Source organism: Manis javanica, chromosome 4, assembly GCF_040802235.1.
Source record: "Manis javanica isolate MJ-LG chromosome 4, MJ_LKY, whole genome shotgun sequence".
NCBI classification, from domain to species: Eukaryota; Metazoa; Chordata; class Mammalia; order Pholidota; family Manidae; genus Manis; species Manis javanica.
The window spans coordinates 30,351,991-30,371,898 of NC_133159.1; the positions used below are offsets into that span (position 1 = coordinate 30,351,991).

The 19,908-nt window shown below is 46.6% G+C and overlaps 1 protein-coding gene across 1 annotated transcript in view; it reads left to right on the top strand.

Annotated features, from left to right (window-relative positions):
- MACF1 (microtubule actin crosslinking factor 1) overlaps nucleotides 1-19,908 on the top strand; it is a 471,369-nt gene that overhangs the window by 405,711 nt on the left and 45,750 nt on the right. The gene's annotated exons all lie outside the window — the stretch shown is intronic.

Consider the following 19,908-nt stretch of genomic DNA (forward strand, 5'->3'; position numbering starts at 1 on the left):
ATGTACACGAGAATCTGGCAGGTCATTTGAAAGTCATGGTATATGGGACACCTCTACTTTATGTGGGATTGTCTTCATGTGTTTTCAGATATATTGCATCCCTTCCTCTATAAATGCCAGGGACCACCCTCCCCATCACTGTGACAATCAAAACCAGAAATTACCAAATGACACAGACACTCCCATTGAAAATCACTGACTTGAGTAAAGTAATGTAAAATTACATGTCTTTGTATAAGCATTCATTCAAAGAAATGGTTAATCAGGACTCACTCTATGCCAACACCAGATATAGCACCGAGGGATACCATGGTGTGCAAAGCAGAGGAAGTCTCTCTCTCTCCCATAGGGTTTATATTCTACCTAGTGTATAAAATCAAGAAACATTTATAAAGTCAAGAAACATGCCAGCACCATTAATCACTATCACATCATCCTCTCTTCTTGTCTTTAAGGCTCTTATTACTATCTGTAATTGTGCTGTTTTTGTGTCTGTCTTTTCCCCACTCTATATAAGCTTCATGGGGGCAGGAACCTAGAACAGGCCTAATATGGCACGTACTAAATGTTTAATAAATATTTGTTAAACAATCTAATGAATACTAGGTACCTGTGGGTAAAATTGCAGTATTTCCAGAATCTCTTGCCTGGCCTTGTGCATCTCCATATCAATAGGTGATTTCAAGAGCGGTAGGGAGCGAGGGTATAACTGGACTGGAGAAGTTTTGTGGGATCCCTTTTTTGCAGCTGGGTGGTGAGAGACACTGGGCAAGTAGAAGTGGATGACTGTAGGCAATAAATGGTTTCTCCCACTTTATGTCTCCCTTTGAATGATTTTGGTTTCAAAGGTAATTTGCCCCAGGCTGGGAGAAAGATTCCCACTTCACACCACTCCCCCCCTCCACTGCCCCACTCCCCCAGGTTACATTTGGCGGTAGTCAGCAGGACTTTTGAACCTGAAATCTGTCTTCATGGGTGCAACGCTTGGGTGGGCTGCCCCTGTGGATGGTGGGGAGGCCCCAGTGGCTACAGCAGGTGGAGGGTGCAGCTTCACCCAGGAGCCCCCTATCTGTGGGGCTTCCAACTGGGGAGCCCCTAGTGGGGAATTGGTCTAGGGTAAAGCACCTCCTAGAGGGGTGGGGCCTACCCCAAATTTGGGGAATGGTGGAGATCCTGGAAACTGTGTTATTAGCCCTCCATGATATAGAAGACTGCTTAGAGGCCCTGAGCGGCTGTGTTAGCAGCTGGGATTGTGGGATGTTTGTCGAGATAGTAGAAAGGGTTTATGAAGAGAGAGACACACTTCGGCATTACGTGGAAGAGCTGGGCAATGACCTATGGGATGCCCTTAAGAGAGAGAGACAGTTATTGAGAAGACGGGTAGCGCTCCTGGAAGACTAGCAGCAAGGGAGGAGACATTAGGAGAATCCACGTTGCAGGAGGCTGTGGAGGAGGGGGAGGAAGGAGCGGTGCCTTCAGCCCAGGAATTGGTAGAGGACATGTTGGGGGAAGATGAGGGGGTGGAGCCGAGGGCAGAACTGTTGCTGAGGCCACTGCCGGAGGCACCGTCTCTCCCATATTAAAGACCTGCCTAGTTGTAATTAAAGTAAAAACACAACAACTGCGGGCTCCTCAGGAGGAGGAGCCACCCTCCCCAGGTTGTGGAGACTCCATGCTCCGCCGCTACACCCAGGATAAGCTGGTGGACATGAGCGTCCAGTTTCGGCAGAAGCCGTCGAAACCTCTGCCTATATGGCGTTTGCGTCTCTGGGATATGGGATTGGAAAACATTATTATGTCGGGTTCTGAAATGGGTAGACTGGCTTCCCTGATGACTCACTCTTCTCTCTGGCAGCGGTTGCAAAGTTCCTGTCACACCACAGGGAATCAGGCGCTTCTGGATTGGCTGACAGCAGCCATCAGGGAAGTTTGGCCTAATCAAGGTGATTTACCATACTTACCCACTAGCTGGAAAATGTATGCAGAGCTCTAGCAGGTGGTGTGGGAGCTGGGCATGAAAAATATCATCTATAATAGGGACTCCCAGGTCCCCAATGAGGAGTTATTCACCATGGGAATGAGAAATCTGGTGCTCCACACAGCTCCCCATCTTTCTTTGGGTCCCTAGTGACTATTCTTGCCCCCCACATAGGGCAACCCATAAGTGAGACTACTCGTACTTTAGCAGATCTGGGGGAGGTTGAAATAAGAGCATGGAAAGAAGTACGGGCTGTGACTAAAAGGAGAGGTGCAAAGGGCCCTGTGAAGGTCTCAAGGACCCTGATGTGGGTTGATTTGCTAAAGGTGGGGGCAGGGAAAGAAAAACTTGATGGGAAGCCCAATAGGATCTTGTTAGAACTGTGGCACCAATTAAAGCCAGAGTAGCAGTTCCAGCTGCTGAGGTCCGGGACACAGAAGCTGGAGGCAAAGCCTCATGTCTGGCCTGTGTCCCTGCAGGACTTCTTGGGGGATGGTACTCAGGCTCTGCCTGGGCCCTCACCCCCACAGGACAACAATTGGGTGTTGCAGGTTGACTGAGGAGGGGGTCAAGGCTCCCACCTTGGGGGACATGGTGGGGACTGGAGGCCACACATAGAATTAGCAATTCATTGGTCTCCCGTGAATGTACTATGTGTCCTGGCACTGGTGGACACAGGAGCTGAATGTTCTCTGATTTATGACAACCCTGAGTGTTTTCCTGGGACCCCTGCTGAGATAAATGTCTATGGGGATAAGTCAGTTAGAGTGAAGAAAGCCCAAATCCCATTGAGGATAGGGCGTTTGCCCCCAAAGGAGTGTGGTTACAGACTACCGCAGGTGAGTTCAGCCTGAGGGTACATGTGGTAAAGACAGTTTTGAGGGGACATGCTTAGCACCTACCTGTACCTTGGTGGGTGACAAATACTAAGCAGTATAAATTACCTGGGGGACACAAGGAAACTGGAGAAACTACAGGAGTTGGACAAGGTGGGCATCGTAAAGACCACTCATAGTCCTTTAAATTCCCTAGTGTAGCCAGTGAAAAAGCCGGACAGCTCTTGAAGTATGACCATGGATTACAGGGAATTAAATAAAGGCACACCCCCTTTGCATGCTGCCCTTATGGACACCCTTGGTCATGAAATAGGGATGTATCATTATGCTGTAGACCTTGCTAATGCTTTCTTCTCTATTGACATAGCACAGGGAAGTCAGGAACAGTTTGCCTTCAAGTGGGAAGGATGGCAGTGGGCATTCTCTGTCCTTCCACAGGGATACCTCCACAGTCCACCATTTATCACAGACTTGTAGCCCAGGACTTGGCCACATGGGAGAAACTGCAAACAGTGCCGCTGTATCACTGCATGGATGATATCATGCTCACATCTGATTCTCTTGCAGATTTAGAAGGGGTAGTTCCTAGATTGCCACAACATCTCAAGGAGAAAAGATGGGCTGTGAACAGCACCAAGGTTCAGGGACCTGGCTTGTCTGTAAAGTTCTTGGGGGTTGTCTGGTCAGGTAAAACTAAAGTTATCCCAGAAGCAGTCATAGACAAGGTCCAGCCTTTCCCTAGCCCTACCACTGTGGATTACAGGGAATTGAATAAATTACAAGAGTTTTTTGGTCTTTTGGGCTACTGGATAGTGTTTATCCCACACTTGGCACAAATTCTGAAGCCCTTACACCAGTCGGTATGAAAGGGCATCAGGTGGGACTGGGATGAAGCATGTGCAACTGCTTTAAGGTCGTACCAGCTTTGAATGTAATATACTCATCAAGGCCCTGTGATCTAGATATTCATGTAACCGAAGATGGTTATGGATGGGGCCTTTGGGAGTGGCTTAAATGGAACCACTAACCTATTGGATTCTGGTCAACTCTGGAAGGAGCAGAGGTCCAGTACACCTTGATAGAGAAGCAATGGGCTGCTGCGTATCATGCCTTGCTGGCTACAGAGCCCATCACCAGAACAGCTCTGACCAAGGTAATAATCACCTATCCCACTATCCCACTTAGGGGTGGGTGCGAGACTGGACCCAAAGGCCATGGAGTGGTGTGGCACAGATGCCTACACTGGCCAAATGGGTCGCATGACTTACAGCAGCATAGCACCCTCTCCAATAACCCCTTAAGTGGAGAATTCCAAATTTTATTGGGGCCAGTGATGTATACCAGTGGAAAGCAGGAAGAACTTGCTTTTGAGTCATTGGTAGCTGAGAGTCCTTATCAGGAGGGAGTCCTGAAGATGCTTGGTACACAGGTGGCTCCAGTCGTGGGCAGCACCAAAGTGGAGGGCTGTGGCTTTCCATGCTAAGACTAAAACAATATGGGTGGAGGATGGAGAGGGGAAGAGCAGTCAATGGGTTGAGTTGTGGGCAGTATGGCTCATGATCACCCAGGAGCCTTCCCCTATAGTTGTCTGCACTGACAGCTGGGCTATCTATTGGGGCTTGACCCTGTGGCTACTGACATGGTAACATGTCAACTGGATGGTTGGTCACCGGCCCCTTTGGGGGCAAGAGTTGTGGCAAGACCTATGGGCCTCTGGTCAGACTAACACTGTTTCCGTATATCATGTGACTGGCCATTTGCCTTTGGCATCCCCAGGGAATGATGAAGCAGACACATTGGCCCCAAAGGCCAATCAAAAGGACTTTGAACCTAGTGGAATCCTCCAGCTTGAAGATCATCATGATTTTATTGCTGTTGTTGTTGTATGTTATTAGTCTGGTTACAGTGCTCCAGTTTTCTTGCACAGGGGTCATTGCGGAAGATGGGGAGTGAGTAGATTGTGAGGCAAGATTTCTGGAGGGTGGGCTATGGGTAAAATTGCAATATTTCCAGAATCTCTTGCCTGGCCTTGTGCATCTCTATATCAATAGGTGTTTCCAAAGGTGGAGAGAAGTAAGCAGTCCATCTCCATATCAATAGGTGATTACAAGGGTAGGAGGGAGGAAGGGTATAACTGGACTGGAGAAGTTTGGTGGAATCCCTTTTTTGCAGCTGGGTGGGGAGAGACACGGACAAGCAGAAGTGGACAACTGCTTGTAAGCAAAATGGATTTCTCCCATTTTGTTTCTCCCTTTGACTGATTTATGTTTCAAAGGTAATTTGCCCCAGGCTGGGAGAAAGATTCCCTACCATGCCCACCTGGAGTTACAGCACCCATGAGTAAAGCCCACACAGTCCCTGTCTTCATGAAGCTGATTACCTAGTAGGAGAGCCAGCTACCTGTGTGACCTTGAGCAAGCTAGTTCTCATTGCTGACTCTCAGATTTCCAAACTGTAAGTAAACTATTAATGGTACTCACTTAGCAGGACTATTTTGAGAATAAACTAATACACATAAATGCATTAGTTGTTTGTGTAAATGTTAATTGTTATTATTGTCAAGCTACATTTATACTAAGAAGAGAAGGGGTTTAACTAAGAGAAGACTGGGATAATAGCACATGCAAAGACCCTGAGGGGGGGTGGGCTGGAGGTGAGCCTGCAGGACTCTGGCACTCAAGGAGGTGGAAAAGATGACCTGCTTTTGGAGACTTGAAACACTTCTTTTTCCTGAGATCAAAGGGCAGAGCTGAAGGATTTTAGGAGGGAAGTGCCTTGGCTCAAACCACATTTTATAAACTACTCCTCTGGTTGCACAATGGAAAAGGATTGGAGGGTGGGTACAAGGAGACCTGCAAAGTGATGGCCACTAGGTTGTGGCCATGGAGATGGAAGAAGTGGCTTGATTTAAAAATAGTTTAGTATAATTTGTGATTAATTGGATGTGGGAGTGAGAGAATAGGAATCAAAGATGGTGTCCAAATTTCTAGGAAACCAGAAAAATTTAGATGCCGCACGTCTATACACAGGTTATCACTTAATCAGTCTCAGAGGGGAGAGATATGCAGAGCCACCAAAGGAGTCCCCTGGACTCCAGGCCCACAGTATCCAAACAGGACTTGATCTTGGTCCAGGCTCAAGGCAGGCTGGGAAGAGGCTGGACAAATCATCAGGCCAGTGATCTTAAAGAAGGCCTGAGCACATCAGTACAAATGCACCTTTGCTGTGGGGGGAAAGGGTGTGTTTTTACCCCCATCTGGGGCGGAATCTACTCTCAGTGGGTCTGCACTTGATAGGTGGTATGATGTGTCCAGGGTTGGGAAGAGGAAGAAGACAAAATTTCCAAGTAAGGATGTGGATGCAGGTATAGGATTCTGCAGCTGAGGGTTTTGCAGTACAGCAGAAACGTAAAAGCTCTACCTTCCAGATTCAGTCATTTGTCATTCAGCAAACTTGATGTGCCATTCTAAGAGTTGGGTTTCTCTGCTCTGGAGAGTGCTGGGGACAAAATAGGAGCCAAACATTCACAGAACAACCTGCCCTCGTAGGGAAGAGAAATAAGAAACAAGTGTGTGTGTGTGTGTGTGTGTGTGTGTGTGTGTGTGTGTGTGTGTGTGCGCGCGCGCGTGCGTGTGTGTGTGTGTGTGTGTATAAAACTTGTGAAAAATCCTTTGAATCTAGAGACTTTTCCAAGGTAAGAGCCAGGCAAATCCAGCCCCATCCTCCCAGCAGGAGGCCAGTTCTACCCACAAAAGCTCTATTTCCTATAAGCAACAATAGTTCTGCCCCTGAAGAAGGAAGACCCTTACTTGGGAAGGCCCACAGATGGGGTCTTTGAGATCTTAGAGATTTGGTCCGGGCACCAAGACAGGCTACCAACTTTGGGCAGTTGTCACATCTCTGACCCGCCACCGTCTGTATGATGGGGTCACTAAGCCTTTTAGGGATGAGGAGCACAGTACCTGTCCACTAGAGAGAAGATATTCTCCCCTTCCTGTCCTGCCCTTGTTGAGAGCTGTGACTCAGCTTGACTCCTTCCTGGCCTTTACGGTTAGTCAAAAAGTGTGAAGAATAAACCATCATTTATTGAAAACTGACTATGCATCAGACATAATTTTTAGATCTCAAACCAGGACTGAACATGTGTGGCCTGACCAAACACCAAGGTATTAAAAGCTGTAACTGACCTTAAAAAAGCATCATATGTGGAGGTCAAGGGTATAAATAAGGAGATTCATAACTGTTGTCTTCCTTCGTGTTTAGGGCCCCAGGTTGGACGTTTGCTACAAAGATGGTCAAGACATTATTCCTTTTCTGGAACTGGTCACAGTCTGGTGGGAACAACTAACTTCCAGATCAATGATCACAACCCAATGTCTATGGAGTTAGGTGCTACAAACAGGCACCACGAGAGCGATTATCTGTAACAGGGTGAGGATCAAGGAAGGCTTCCCAGAAGAGGTGGCAATGGGGCTTGCCCATTAAAAGAAGATAGTGTTTTGGAAAGTAGAAATGTAATGGAGGCAGGGAGAGCATTCTAAAAATGGAAATCAAGAGACAGATAAGCAATTTATTAGTTTGGATAAGTCATTTCATTTATTAGTTTGGATAAGGCCCCAGTTTCCTCATTAGTAGAATAGAAATGATACCAGATAATATATGTAAACCTTTACACAGTGCCACACATACAACAAGCACTTGTCAGACAATGGACAATATAATATTGTATTAATACAACATAACACTTTCAAGGTTGCTGTGAGCGGCCCAGTGAGGCTAGAACTTAGGTTTGTGTGCATGTGTGCTGGGGAAGGAAACAGCAGATTAGAGCTGAGATCTTGTAGAGGTCCTTGAATGTCATTCTAGAGTGTAGCATTTTTCAGAAGTAATCAATCCAATATTATTATTTGGAAATGATGACATTCATAGCTAACACTTCTACATGGCAAGGCACTATTCTAAGCCTGATAGAGTTACTAGCCAAGATTGTGAGGCTGGCAAGAGTGGGTTGATACTTCAGTTTTTCTTGCTCTGAATCTCATGTTGCCTAAAATAATAGTAATAATAACAATAACTAATGTTTCTTGAGGCTTACAGACATTGCTTCATTCAGTCACACCAGTCATGGAAAGGCAGTGCTACCATCACTTTGCAGATGAGGGAACCAAGTCTTAGGAGGTTGAGCGACTTGTTTGTGGCCTGGCCACTAATAGATGGCAGAAAACAGAGCCCTTGAAGTGTACCACTCCTACTTGCCCAGGAGAAACTGCTGTGGGGGTGTACTTGATTGACAGCCTGCTCCTATGGCTCCACTGTCCTGTTCATGCAGGGGCCATTGCCAATGATGAACACAGTGGAGGTCAGAGGACTGGCCTTTCCTGCCTGGCTTTGGACTAAGGATTAGAGTCCTTAGCTTGAGGACTCCCTCTCTACCTGGCCAAGATTTCCTTACAACTATGGTACACAGTCTGAAGCTCTTCCTTCCCACTCTCCCAGCATGTGTCAGGCCTGCATCAAGGTCTGAAGGCTCTTCCTGTCCACTTCTAGTCCCATCCCCTTGATCCTTCACATTTTCCAAATAAATCTCTTGCACACCTAATTCCATCTATTCCATCTTGGTATCTGCTTCTCAGAGTAACACACCAACCATGCACTACACCCTCTCAACAGTGCCGCCTCCTGTGGCTAGCCCTTGGGGGTAACAAAGCAGTTCACACCCACTAATTCATTTCCTGTCTACAAGAAGCATGTTCAGCAACCCAGCATCTGAACACCTGGGAACAGGAGCCTGTCATGAAAGTCTGGTGGTCATGAGCAGGCAGAGGGGCATCCAGGAGGGATGGGGATGTGCATGCTGCCCAGGGTGGCTCTGCAGGCTAGCAGCTCAGCTTCCTGACCCATGATCTGGCTCTGACACAGAGATAGACCTAGAGAAAAGAAGGAGGCCCCAGTAGACTCCACTCATAGATGGACCAAATCATCCCTCAGAAGTAGCCAGCTATTCTTGTTCTAATTCATACTCACCATGCTGACTTCTCATTTGAATTTTGATGTCTGGAAAGAACTCACTCACCCAGAGGAGGTGACATTTGTGGCTGGAAGAGCTAGAGACACACGAATCTTTTGTATGAGGAAGAGCCCCCAATTCCCTGCCTTCCTCAGTGGAAAGCCTCTACATTCCTCAACATCACCTGGGAGCTTCTTAGAAATGCAGCATCTCAGGCCCCACCCCTCACCTACTGAATTAGAATCTGTATTTTATCAAGATTCCCAATAAAAATTGAGAAGCTCTATTCTGTTGTATCCTACCCACTACCCGCTCTGCCCTGCCCCAGCCCCAGATAATTTTGATATCCACACAATGCAATTTTTTCAACAATGAAAAGGATAATAAAGTTCTGGAACATGCTTCAGCAGGAATGAACCTGAAAAACGTCATGCTAAGGTGAAAGAAGCCAGTCACAAAAGACAGCGTGTTGTAGGATTCCATTTGCGTGAAATGTCCAGAAGAGACAATGCCATAGAGACAGAAAGCCGACTGATGGTTCCCAGGTCTGGGAGAGGAGAGAGGCTGAGGGGAAATGGGGACTAACTGCTAACAAACAGATAGGGGCCTTCATTTTGGGGTGCTGATAATGTTCTAAAATTGGTTGTGATGATGGTTGAGTAACTCTGAATATTCTAAAACAACTGAATTGCATTTTTTAAATGGGCAATTTATATAGGTTATGAATTACATCTCAGTGAAGCTGATACATATATATAAAGTGGGTCTGCTTCAAAGAATTGTGAGGACTCAATCATTATGTGTATAAAGCCTTGGCTCTGCAAGAGAAGCTACCATGGAACAGACTGATACAGACCCTGACCTCAAGTAGTCACAGTTTACTGAAAGAAATTACATAGGCTTCAGAAACAAAAAATCCAAAAAGGAATAAACAATGATCTCAGAATGAGGAACAGATAACATGTTGGGCAGATCATGAGAGAGGTAACTTCCCTATTCACCCATCCATTCATCCATTCATGCAATGATTACTGGCCACCTACTGTATGCAGGATATGGGGACCTGAGATGAATAGCATGGGAGGAGGCATGCAAACAAATAAGTCCCATCATAGCATGATAAATGCCCTGGAGAGGACACAATGTAAGCCCAAGGTGGGCGGGGCGGGGGTAGCTAACTAACTGCGAAGGCCAAGAAAAGCTCTCTCTAAAAGAGGGTACTTGGGACCTTCTCTTTTTCCTGGTATCACTTATTTTCCCTTTCAAACTGAAAAACAATGCTTTCTCATTGAAACAAGCCACATCCTAAGGAAGAGAATAAAGATTGTTAACTTTATTAATAAAACTGTTAGTTTTTTTATCAGCAAAAATGGGTTTATTCAGGAATAGCAGAACATTGCAATTTGGGAAAAGCAAGCTATGGCAAAACTGTAGGCAAATCTAAGGAACAAAGGAGAGGAATGCTGTCAAATACAGGAAAAGGAGGAATTTGAGAGGAGCTGTTATAAATAAAAAATCCATTGGAGTAAACTGGGAATTGAAGTACAGTGGCTTTTCATTAACTCAACTGTGACAGTCTCTCATTGGTTGGGCTGTTGCCAGGCTAGGAGAAAAATCTTCCTTCCTCCCTCTGGGGTAGCAAGGGTAGGCTTCTTTCTGTTAGGAATGCAAAGGATGTCTCCTCCTATTGGTGTCTGCAATTGTTGACAGTGGTAAGGCCAGAGGGCTCCCCCTTCTAGGCTGCTGTCTCCATTTTAGTGAGGATCCCTCTATGAATTTGCTATAGCTTACTTGTCCCAAATTGCAATTTTCTGCTGTTCCTAAATAAACCCACTTTTTTACTGGTAAAATAACTGACAGTTTTATTTTTAACGCTGGTTAAAGGTAACATTCAGATATTTTACAAGCAAAAAAGTGGGTTTATTCGGGAACAGCAGAGAACCGCAAATCGGGATAAGTAATTTTTATAACAAAGCCATAGGCAAGTCCAGAGAACAAAGAAGCGGTACACGCTCCTACAGAGGAGAAGGCGCACTGGAGAGCTGTTCTAAGCAGAGTCAACTGGAGTAAATGAGGAGTCCCACCTATCACGGCTTCTCATCCGCTGGGCTGTTGCTGGGGTGGGGGGAGGGGAGGCAGACACTCTTCCTTCTTTCCTTCTTCCTGATAGGAAAAGTAGCTAAAACACTAGGACTTGCGAGGTATCGCGCCTCCTTCTGGTGGGGTATGCAACTGATGAGGCGTGGTGGGTGTGAGAGCTCCCCCTGCAGCTCTCCCGATGCCATGTCAGTGAGGTTTCCCTTTAATAATAATTTTCATAGCAGTAATCTGGAATAACCTGCTCAACCCTAGTGAGGAAGTCTGCCTCATAGACCCCTACTCTTCCCCTAAAGGAAGGTAACCTTGCCTGAAATAATCCTTCCTTTTGTTTTATATTTCCTTGCCCCTCCTCACTTTCTCTTTGTTATGTTATGTAATTCTAGGTGACTTCCTTTCATGTGTTTATTGGTATTTCCATTTCACCATCTGTGAGTTGACTGAACTTGGCTTTTAAAGAACAGCATTTGCCAGGTAAATGGGACCCTTAATAGAAGGCACTCCATGCCAAGAGTCTGCAAAGACCCCTGAGTAGGAAATATATTAAGGGAATTATAGGAGGTTTGATGTTGGATGGTAACTTTGTAGGACAATGAATGGCAGGAAATAAAACTGGATGTGTGGATAGAGAGCCAGATCTTGAAGTATCTTCCATGCTACACCCCAGGGACCTTAGACTTCATCCTCTGTACACTAGAGCCATTGACGGTTCTCTCAGGGGGCTGGTAAGGAGTTTGAAATGGTGAGTGTATTAGTTTCTTAGGGCTGCCATAACAAAATAACAATCTGGGTGGCTTTAAAAAACAGAAATTTGTTGTCTTAAAGTTCTGGAGGCTACAAGTCTGAAATCAAGTTGCCTGCAGGCCATGCTCCCTCTGAAACCTGCAGGGGAATCCATTGTTGCCTCTTCCTAGCTTCTGCTGGCTTGCTAAAAATCTTTGGGGTTCCTGGGTTTACAGATGCATCACTCCAATCCTCCAACTTCACAGAGCATTCTCCCTGCGTTTCTGTCTTCCTGTCATCTCCCCTTTTCTTATAAGAACACCACTTATACTGAATTAGGATCCCATCCTACTCCCACATGGCCTCATCTTAATTAATTCCATCTGCAATGACCCTATTTCCAAACAAGGCCATATTTTGAAGTACTGGGAGTTAGGACTTCAAAATAGCCTTCTTGTTGTTGTTGAGGGGGGATGACATAATTCAACCCACAAGAATAGGGGAAGAGGGTTCTCATGAAGATGCTATTTAATGGAGCCCAAACAAGGACAGTGGCAGCAAAGACAGATAAAAAAGGATGCATCTCAGAGAAATTTTAGAGCCAATAGGAGTGGGTGACTGAATGTGAGGTGGACCAGAATATGTCACTTTGGCATATTGGTTATATTGAGCTGTCGGCACTTCAAAAATAGGAAATGCAGGGAGAGGCTTTCTCTGGACTTCCCATATTTACTCAAAGACAAATCTCCAAAAGGAACTCAGTGGTCATAAGTCTGCTCCCTGGAAGTTTCATCACCCAGGTAAGATTGAGTTTTATTACGGGAAAGGAGACTAGAAGTTACCACCACACCCAGACAAACTTTGTCACAAACTGTTACATTTCCCACCTATTCTTCCATGAGCCCACTCAACTGCCCTGAAACCCTCTCCCCTATGAGGCCTACATCCTTTCCCTATTAAAATGGCATTTAAGTCTGAATTCTAAGCCATCTCAGAGTTACTCGTTTTTTCCCCTGGGTATCTCCCATGTGTGCATGAGGTATATGTGTTAATAAACTTCTGTTTGTTTTTCCCTTGCTAATCTACCTTTTAGCACAGCAGTCTCAGCCAAGAACTTAGAAGGGAGAAAGGAGAAAATTATTTTTCCTCCCCTACAAATGCAATGGAGGGTGGAGAAAATGGCACTCCCAGGTTTCTAGCTTAGGGTACTAGATAGATGGTGAAGCCTCTGTCAAAGCTGGGGACTCAGGTGGGAGGGAGGATGTCCAAGAAGGATCTGGGTGTACAAGCCTAGGCAGCCCTCAGAAGAGAGGGTGCAGGCCAGTATGTCTGACCCGGACCAATGTAGTAGCTTCTTAGCTGGCCACCTGCTTCAGCTTTTGTTGTTTTCTGATTCACTTATCATACAGCAGCAGGAATAAACTTTAAAAATTCCTTCCCCCTGAATAAAACCCTTCCGGTTTTCTCATTGCTTTTAAAGTAATATCCAGACTCTTTGCTGTGGCTAACGAGGCTCTGCATGAGCTGATGATGCCTTCCTCTTCAGTCACATTCCACCTTGGGCCTTGTTTTCGCTGCTCCAGCCACCCCGCCCTTCTCTCCGCTCCCTGAACCTTTCCCATGTCAGGGCCTTGCACTTGGTCTCCTCTCTGCTCAGAAGACTCTCCCCCTAGCTCCTCACTGCCTGGCTCATCCTCATCCTTTAGGTCCCCCCTGAGATATCACCTCCTCCTAAAGACCTAGGCTGACTAAGGCAGCTTAGCCACTGTTTTACTTTGCCAACTTCCATCACAGCCCATGCCATCGCCTGTCAGTTCCAGCATGTCTAGCTTGCTAGACTATAAACTGCTCCAAGTCAAGGGACAGTATCTGTCTTGTTCACCATTATATTCCCCACTGCCCAGCACCATGTCTGGCATAGAGTAGGTCTTCTATAAGTTCTGGTTGAATGAACAAATGGCGGTGTGTGTGTGAGTCACCAGCACATACATAAGGTGGAAGAAGTCAGTGGAGGGGAGAAGAGAGAACACCGCACCCCAGCAATGGGGAAGGGGACTGAAGAGCATCGAGCAAGGTGGGAACATTGACAGCAGTGCAGCTGGATGGGATTTCAAGCCGCACATCCATCCAGGGAGGCTTTCAAGATGGCGGTAATGAGGTGTTCACCGCTGAGGATCTGAGCCGATAGGAGAGATGGGGGATCCCCGAGGGGGTGAAGAGTCACGAGACAGGGTCCCCCAGGAATGAGGAGGGGGTGGGGCCTGGGGGGCTCAGGCTGGGACAGAGGGATGTGACCGCCTCCAGCATCCCTCCCCAGGAGGAGGAGAAGGGGTTCCTGGGCAGCAACTCCAGGCTCATACGGAATCACTCTTGCTGGACCTACTACATCCACGTCAGCTCCCCTGGGCCTTGTGCGCGTCATCTGGGTCAGCTGGGACCTCTCCTGGACCCACCTTCCCTGGCCTCGCCTTTCTCATACTCCGGATGTCAGCTCAGGCATCTCCTCCTCGGGGACGTCACCTTCTCTAGGAGGTGCCTCTGTGATTCTCTATCATGGTGCTCAGCTTAGTGCCTTCAAAGAATGCATGAAAATCTAGAATGTGCTCACTTACTAGGAGTGTGAAGCTCTGTAAGGACACGGGCCTGTAGGTCTTATTCATGCTCCTGAATCTTCAGTTCCTGGCATACAGCAAGCGCTCAGCCAACTCGTGCCACTCACCCAGTTGAACCAAGAAGAACCTGGGCATCAGGCCGTTTTTCTTCTCACCCCATCCCCCCCACCCACCCCGCCAACCACCATGTCCTAGGTCCTGATCCCAGCCTGCAGTATCTCCAGGCTGACCCCCCTCCCCCTCCCACGCCAACTGGTCTCTCAGCCTGGGTCTCTTCTCCACTCCCTTCCATTCTCTGCAGGGCAGCCAGCATTCTTCCCAAAGTGCAAAGCCTCCTGCCACTCCCCTGCTTAATCCCTTCAGCCTCTCTTCATTGCCTTCAAATCATCTTCAAATGCCTTAGCAATGGCTTCCCAAACAGCCTAGCCTCTGCTGTCCTCTCCCTCATCCATGACCCCACCATCCACCTCCCAGGAGCACTCCAGCCTCTCTGAAATCTGCAGCTCAGACACTGCCCGCTCCAAAAAGCCTCTCTTCCCTTCCTCATATGGAAGTGTGGATGTAGTGGAAACGCCTGCTTGGCCACCACACAGGGTCGGGGGCAGGTCATGTCAGCCTCGTTCACTGGCTGCTATATCCCTGGTATTTAGCACTGGGTGGCATTTAGAACATCCCTCCTTCCAGCTCCTTCAAGCAGCAGATAAACTGGAGGAGTAATGGGCAGTTTTGCAGGAGTCTTAAAAGCGGTGAGGTTGTGTTATCTTTTAGAAGGATGGAGGGGGAATGGTTTGGAAGCAGCAGTGGAGGAGGCCAGATCTGGGAGACGGGAGAATAAACAGACAGGTCTTCAGGGAAGCAACATGAGAGGGAGTCAAATCTTCCAGACGGTAGAAGGTTTGGCAGGGAGGGAGGACCTGGCGGGGGGGTCATGAGGAGTAACAATGCAGTGAGGTCCAGTGATGAAGCGTGTGGATCTCTAAACCCTCCACGTACGGGTGGTAGAAACCATGTAACCCACCTCATCCCTGAAGCATGTGCAGAGTGGTTAGTTGTGGGAGCCTGTGTTTTTGGACTGGAGACCACAGGACTGATTGGACATTACCCCAAACTCTTAACATCGGTCACCCCGAACTGGCCCACAAAGCTGGGTGCTCATGAGTGCTGGACACACTGTATGAACTCAGGCAGCCTTTGGGCTGATACTGAGATATGAGGTTCCCAGAAAAACCCACTTATCTGGAAAAGGCCTTGAATTAGCACGAGGAGATTCATGGTTTGGGTGGAGGGTGGGGCTTTGTGGGCACTAGTGGGAAGGCCGTGCTCCCCCTTTCCCAAATATCCCTCACAGCTCCTCTCTGGATACCTGCAAACAGCCTCCGGAGCCCCTGTCATCTACTCTGCATGTGACAGCCAGAATCATTTCTCAAAATGTAAATGAGACCATGCCACTGGCCTCTCCCAGCAGCAATCCTGTTATAGGCTTTCCGCGGCTCTAAGAGAGGAGCTGGCAATGGCATTTTCCAAACTGGGGAGACAAGGGGGATGATTTTAGTGGAACATGGAGGAACATTTTAAAATTTCAGCTGTGTATTAGAAAAAATGTAAGTGGTATGCCAGTCCTTTGATTGCATGAATATCCTTGCATAGCGTAAGGATACCTACAAAGGGAGCCAATTTAAAGACAAAGTTTAAGGAAATAATAGAGCAAATGGAGTGCCATGAAGGGGGCATTCCAGGGACTGAGGCTTCTCTTCAGTTCCATCTGGGCCTCCCTGGCTCTAGCTACACTGGTCTACAAGTCCTTGACGATGTCACCCTCTCATCTGCCAGGAATATTCTGGAATGTTCTCCCCAGCTCTACCCCCAAACCAGTCCCCACTTTCGCTAGGATAAAATCCACTCCAACATCACTCTCTTGTGGGGGGATCCCTGGTGTGATTATCTCACAGGCCCCTCTACTTGCCCTCCATAGCTCTTCCTGCAGTTTGCAATGACCTGTTTTGTGTCTGGGATTGAATCTGCAGCCCCCACTAGAATGTAGGCTCTTGAAGCTGGACTTTGTGTTGCTCTCCATCATACACCCAGCACCTAGCACAGTGCCAGGCATGTTCAAAGCACTCATCTGAATGAATGAATGCCTGAGGGAATGAATAAGCCCAGTGACTTGACCAGGTTTCTTGCATGTTGACACCACCCAGCTTGGGGCTACCCCTCTGGCATAAGAAATCACCTTGGCATCAGCCTTTGAACAAGGGGTCCCACATTGTCATTTTGTACTAGGCCTTACAGATTATGTAACTGGTCCTGAACATAGGGTTGAGGAAATTGGGACATGAGGACAATGAGGATGGCAAAGTGGGGTGGGGTGGATGACTTCTTCCAGGAGTGTGGCTGAGAAGTCAGGAGAGACAGGGTTGCAGATAGGGTCCTGATTGCCAGCAGGGGTCATGGAGACCAGATCTGCTCCCTCTTCCTGGGGTCCCTGGAGCTACATGAAGGCAGGGCCATGGGCTTCTGTTCCAGAGCTCAAAGGGCCTCCAGCTGCTCCTATCTGGCCCTGGGCTTAGCTTCTTACTCCTGGCCTTTCCCCACTCTTCCTAGAAAGACACCACAGCCCCCATTCCATGCCAGACCTTTTGTTACAAGAATGTTTAAATCCAGAATATATATTGTTTTAATTTTAAAATTTTAAAATATTTTAGAAAAGCCCAGAGAATAATATAACAGACATCCATGGGCTCATCATGCAGAATAATCAACTGTTGACCTTTCTGGCCCAGATACATTGTTTACATAAAATAAATAGAACATCACAGAAAAAGCTGAAGGCCCTTTTGTTCCTTGCCTGGGTCCAATTCCTCTCCCTCCTTTTTATTCTCAGGAGCCACTGTTGTTATAAATCTGATGTGTATCCTAATCTACTTCTGTGAACAAAACAGAATGTATGTTCATAGCAGCACTCGAATTAGCACAAGGAGATTTATAATAACCAAAAGTGCAAACAGCCCACATATCCATCAACTGATGAATGAGTAGACAACATGCAGCATATCCATAACAATGGAATATTATTAAGCAATAAAAGGAATCTCAGGGCTACTATGAAGAAGCCAGACACAAAGGCCACATTTTGTATGATTCCATATAGAGAGAGCAAGCAAATACATAGACAGAAAAGAGAGTTGAAGAGAGTTGTGGGTGCCACTGTGTGTGTGTGTGTGTGTGTGTGTGTGTGTACATATGTATATATGTGTGTATACAGAGAAAGAAACTTATTATAAGGAATTGGCTCTCACAATTATTGAAGCTGACAAGTCCCAAGGTCTACAGTCAGCAAGCTTTATACTCAGGAGAGCTAACGTGTAGCTCCACTCTGAGGTGGGAGGCTGGAGAACCTGAAGAACCAAAGGTATAAATTCCAGTCCAAAACCCAGCTGCCTTGAGACTCAGAAAGATCTGATGCCTCATTTTGAGTCAGAAGGCCAGAAAAGGCCCATGTCCCAGACCAAATAATTAGGTAGGCCAAGTTACCACTTACTCAACCTTTTTATTCTTCCCAGGTCTTCAGTTGATTGAATGAGGCCCACCCACATTACGAGGCTATCTGCTTAGTCAGTTAACCAATTCAAATGTTAGCATCATCCACCAATATTCTCACAGACACACTCACAATAATGTCTGACCAGGTATCTGGGCATTTGGCACACAAAATCAAATAGCACATAGGAAGAACATGTTCTTTGAGGATCTGTAAAAACTCAACTGTGAAACCTACTGAGCCTGTTACTCTTTTTGTGTGTCTTTGGGTAGGAAGGTTGGCTAACTTATTTTTTCATAAAGGTCATTTCTTTGGAGCCATTCTGCTCCGTAGGGACCCGTGTGGGCTAGTCCTTCCTGTTTTCCTTTGAGGAGGCCTGATTGTCACTCAGTCTCTGGAGACTAATAGGATCCAGGAGAGCAAAGGAACCAAGAACCACCTACTGTTTTATTTGTAGCAACTCAGTGACGAAGTCATTATTTTCTCTGACCACTAGAGGGCAATAATGGATCGAGAATGGGAGCAATACAACCAAAGGGTCGAAACAGCTAACATTTGGTAATAAAAATGTAGATTTTTCCCTTTCTGCCCACAAGGACCCTGAGTTTTAGAGAAGCTAAGAAAATTGTCCAAATCACATATTGCAATACATAGAAAATATGGAATTTTAACCCAAGTCCTACTCCAAAATTCATTGTTTCTGGTATGGGTATGATATTCATCTTTCATTCTTTTTTTTTCATGAACTAACTAATTAATTGGAGATGAACATAGCAGAGTGTCTAAGAATTCAGTCTCTGGAGTCAGACCATCTGGATTAAAATTCTGGCTCTATCACATGCTAGCTAGCACCAGGGAGCTCCGTGCCTCAGTTTCTTCACCCATCTGTGGGAATGTTAGGATTTACCTCATAAAACTATTGACTGCAAAAAAGAAATAAGATGACACGTGAACAGTTTTTGGAACAGCATTTGGTACTCAGTAAGTACTTAATAAAATTGAGCTATTGTTATTAAGCCAACCAATATTTCTTAAGTGACTACTGTGTTCTCATACCACTGCTGTAGCGACTGAGATGGAGCAAACACACACACAGACATCCCTGTGTCCTGCAGCTTACATGCTAGGGAGGGAGATTGTCAATAAACAAAAAGTTTGGGGTTTTGCTTGCTATGAGAAATGAGGATGGTGAAAAAAAGATCCTGGAAGTGCTAGGCTTAGAAGAAGGCTTGCAATTCAAGATGGGGCTGCCAGGAAGCTGTCACTGAAGCAACATTCAACAAAACCCGCAGGAGGTGAGGGAGCGGGCTTCTGGGTATCTAGGAGTCTGTGGCTCTGGGAGTTGAGCATTTGGTAGAGAGAAGAGTAAGGGTAGAGTCCCTGGGATGAAACATGCCTGCCCTCAAGGAATGGTACAGAGGCCATGAGATGCTAACTTTACATGCCAACTGGTCTGGGCCATGGTGCCCTGTTCTTTGTTCAGATACCTGTCTAGCTGTTGCTGTGAGGGTACTTTTTGGATGTGATTAATGTTTAAATCAGTAGATTTGAGTAAAACCGATTACCCTTTCTAATGCGGGTAGACCTCATCCAATCGGCTGAAGACCTGAAGAGCAGACTGAGGTCCCCTGAAGAAGCAGGAACTCCGCCCCGAGACAGCAGCATAGAAATTCTGCTGGAGTTTCCAGCCTTCAGATCAAGGCTACAATGTCTACTGTTGCTGAATTTCCAGCTTGCTGGTCTCCCCTGTAGATTTTGGATTTGCCCCCACAATTCTGTGAGTGAGTGAGTGAGTGAGTGAGTGAGTGAGTGTGTGTGTGTGTGTGTGCGCGCATGTGTGTAAGCCACTGGGCTTACCAACATGCCACTTCCTTCATTAAGCATGCAAGGAGAGACTCCTTCCAGACTAAGACAGTCTTATGTAAGGAATTTTAATTCCTTAAAATAAGTCCCTCTCTCTCCGCATACATAATATGCTTCCTATTGGTTCTGTTTCTCTGAAATACTCTTACTAATACAGGCCAGGGCAGCAGAAGGGAGTTGGCAGTGGGGCATGTTCTGTGAAATGGGGCCGGGGGTGAGGCTTGTGGGTGGGAGCTGAGGGTGCAGGACCTTGT